Source organism: Oxyura jamaicensis (assembly GCF_011077185.1).
Source record: "Oxyura jamaicensis isolate SHBP4307 breed ruddy duck chromosome 14 unlocalized genomic scaffold, BPBGC_Ojam_1.0 oxy14_random_OJ72375, whole genome shotgun sequence".
Classification (NCBI taxonomy): domain Eukaryota; kingdom Metazoa; phylum Chordata; class Aves; order Anseriformes; family Anatidae; genus Oxyura; species Oxyura jamaicensis.
The window spans coordinates 2,692-6,715 of NW_023304379.1; positions in this window are offsets into that span (position 1 = coordinate 2,692).

A 4,024-nucleotide genomic window follows, 5' to 3' on the forward strand; every position below is an offset into this window, starting at 1 on the left:
TGAATCTGGGTCAGCCTGGCAGAGCCCGCGTGCCGACAGAAGCGGTGTTCCTAGAGACCGGCCACAGCTGGGGAAGGATCTGTGTGGACCAGAGCTAAAAAGGGGCAGGATGGCGCAGGAACATGGCATGAAGTAGACTTTGGTAATGGAGAAAAGAGATTCAATCTGCTGCTGGTGCCAAAGTCAAACGGGATGTGAAAGGTGAAGGAAAAGTCCTCTGTGCCACTGATTCAAATGTCAGAAGCTGTCCTGAGCTCTCACTGTCTCACATGGCAAATAAATCTAAGCCTGTGGCTGGGGTCACCTAAACCTGAGGCTCAAGCAGTGGAAAAGCCACTTGTCTGGTGGCAGAGTGGCCTTGACACACGGAAGAGGTGATGGCAACCTTGGCAGACCCGAGGGGGGCTCTCTGCTCCAAGCTGGCCTTGGTGGGGACTACGAGGGGAGAAAGATCCAAAGGTGATGCAACCACAGGAGCTGTCTGGCTCTGCCCCGTGGGGTTGGAGTGGGTGAGTTTCAGCCGGTGCTGGCCGTGCAGGGAAAAGCTGCCTGTGCTTCCCGGCCGTGGCGATGGAGGCACGCCTGGGACAGCTGCCGGGTCCCATGGAGCCTCCTCTGCCACGTGCCCTGCCCTGCCCCAAGGAAGACAGGGTTAAGCTGTGAGCTGCCGAGCCTCCCAAATGCCGCACCGTGGTTGCTGCTACTTCAAATGCCCTTTGAAATTGTGGTCTGTGCTCATGAATGCAGCCCCTGCCCGAGCAGGGGGAGCGGGAAGTGGTGCGGGGGAGCAGCTGGCAGGGACGGTGGGTCTGGAGGTAGACACGCCACGTGGAGCAGAGAAAGGGGACGGACTGCAAAGCACGCGGCTTCCCGGGGCAAGGACAGCAGCACCCTGCGAGTTCCTGAGGAGCCGGGTGACCGGAGGGGCCAGCTGGGCACCCGGCAGCGGGTGTGATCACGCCTGCACGTGTGTGGCCACGGACGTGCCCTTCTCTTGCCAACGCGATGACAAGCGTGACCCAACCTACAGGACGCCACCCACCCCCGGAGCTCCAGGCCCGTCTCCAGGGCCACCACCCCAAAGTGTGGGGGGAAAGACCCACGTCTGCAGAGCTGGCACCCACCGCATCTCGGGTCTCACGGAGGCCCGCTCTGCCCCCTCTCCCCTCCAGCCTGTCCCTTAATCACAAGCAGCTTGGGGAGACAATGAAGCAACCGCACCAAAGGGCCAGGCTCATTCCCCTTTGTCTTTCGCTCCTTTGAGGCTCGGCAGACGGGGCAAAGCCATCACGCCCACGGCCCAGCCGTCGCACGTCCGACTCATCGCCTCCCCGGGCAGCCGAGCAGGCGGCGCAGCGGCACGAGGGCGCCGGGTGCCCCGGCACCGCGGCTGCTCTGGGTGAGCTGGCCCGTGCCCCCCGGTGGCTCATTGCCCCCCGGTGGCCCATTGCCCCCCCGGCCCCTGCCCACGGCCTGCAGAGGGTGCCAAGCACCTCGGCGCTCAGTGCTCTCGCTTCCGCCCCCAGACAGGCTGTTGTCTCGAGCGGGACCACCGCACGTTCCCCGGGGATGCAGGCGGCCCCCTCCTCCCGCCAGCACATGGCACGGAGGCTTTCAGGCTGGTTTTCTCTGGAGTTCACACAAATCTCTCCTTCCCCGCTCCCACCCCCCTTCCCCACACAACTGAACTCAGCCATTGAGTCCAGCGAATGGTTTATTTCCCAGGTTAGCACAAAGCAGGGGTCTCTGTGTGCCCCTGGAACCAGCAGAACAAAACGCACAAAGACGTTAGAGGGCCATTTGTAACCAAATCCCAACACACCAGATACTGTTGGGATTATGTCAGAAATATTTTCCCAGAATGCCCTCCCCCCATGCTCCCTCCTACAGATGTTCGGCCCCCACACCACAGATGTTGTTCCTCTTGCAAAATGAGCTTTCCCCTTCCTCTCCCAAATGCCCCTGATGTTTTGCACATTGCCGTCGCGAGGTCTCCCTTCCACCCTGCCCTCTGCATCCCCCCTTCCCCGCTCCCTTGCGGACAACCAGGCGGGAAGGCCAGCCTGCCCCCAGCGCAGGGACAGCTGTCGGCTCCGCAGGGACATTGGCTTCTGGGCGCTCGTGCCCCTCTCGCCTCCGACCAGCACCTCTGCCCGTTAGAGAAACCCTCTCCCTCTTGCTCTCCCTGTTTCAGCCTCTCTCCTTCCGCGTGTGACCTCCCAGGCCTCACCAGCCCCAGGCAGGCTCACCAGAGGGACCTGCGCCAGGAGGTCCTTGGCGGAGATTTGTTCCTGGGGGGGGGGTGGGGGGGGCGATGCTGGGCACATTTCAGACACCGGAGAGAACGGCCCGACCTTCCTCTCGCCACCGACAGCCCACGCGGAGCACTCAGGGAGACGCCTGGCAGCATGTCAGGGCCCCGCTCCAAGGCCTGCGACAGATCTCCCTGCACCCGGAGCGCCCGGAGCGGTGCCGGCCTCCTCCCCGCCGGCCTTGCTGGGCTGTCCCGGCTGCCAGGGGCTCCCTGCGGGAGAGCGTGGCCAAGCGCTGGTGGCACGCAGCACCCTGGCAGGATGGGTGTTTCCTCCTGACCCCTGCGCCGTGCCGCCAGGGAGGTGCTGGCCCCATGGCTCCGTCGCAGCAGGCACGGGACTCGTCTCCATCCTTCCCTGCTGCGTCGGGGGGGCTGCAGCCGGGAGGGGCGTTCGTCCTAAAGCAGGGGGCCACGGAGCTGCGTCAGCCGCTTTGGTGGCCGGGCTGGGAGCCTCTCCCATTTCTTCCGCCAGCGGGTGAGCTGGATCGGTGAGCCGTGGAGCACGCGGGAACCCAGGGCGGGCGACACAGAGTGGGGATCTCCCAAAGGCTTCGGACGGTACCTCCTGTCTGGGGCACCGCAGCTCCTGTGCACGTTACGAGCCGCTTCTCTCCTGGCTTTTCTCGCCCTGGCAGGTTACTGAGGCAAAAAGAACCCGGAGCGGGGTCCCTGGGAGGCGCAGCCCGGAGCAGCCCCGTGGCCTCTCGCTGCTCTGCGTCAGCGTGGCCGGGCCGTGGCCCCGTGCTCATCACCTGCTCCCAGCAAGAGCCCGACTCCGCTGGGCTCCCACCGAGCCGGCCGCAGCGCGAGGGTTTTCTTCAAAGATAGAGTTTATTGCTAAAAATGTTTTGATCAGTGATAGCTCATATTTACATTGATATGTTTTTAAAGGAATATTCAAGTAAACATTTCCAATAGTTTCTGGCATAATCTCTAGCTTCTTTTTTTTTTTTTTTCCTATACACAAACATTAAAAATAAATAAACTGTACACAGAAAATTTCCTTTAGCATCTCTACATGACTATATGTATTCCCACACAACACAACGATTCCACTCTTTCATAGATTTGTACTTTTCTTTAAAATTTCCTCCTTAATTAATTGTTATACACTTAAAAAAAAAAAAAAACCTAGAGAGCTTGGCGAATTAGTTGAAACACCAGTGACAAGGTCTGAAGAAGACGGAAAAAAAAAATACAGCACAGAGAAACAACTGTCTTCAGGGATGCTGCCGTTCTATCATCTTTCATTCTTTTTTTTTTTTTCCTTTTTTTTTTCCCCTCCTTTTCCTTTTGTTAAAATCATCTTTACAGGAAATTTCTGCCCTTCCCTTCAGCAGGGAAGCGCTCAGGTTCTGTGGGGACGGGTTTAAAATGTGGTCCTATGTTTTTAAAATAATAATAATAACAATAATAATTATAATAATAATAAAAAACAGCTGCAATTTTCCCCCTTTCCTTTAAAATCTCTCTATTTACACGACTGGTATTTTTTTTTATTATTTTTTATTTTTTTTTCCTTTTGTTAGAAGGCTATATACGTATAAAAATAGACATCTGATTGTAGTGCTTTACTGTGCCTTTGGCCTGCCCTGCAGTTCCTGGGTTCGCTTTTCCCCCTTTCAAATAAAATAACATTAAAATAAGTCAAAAAACGGTTCCTCCCCCCCCCCCCCCCCCCCCCCCCCCCCCCCCCCCCCGGCGCCCCGG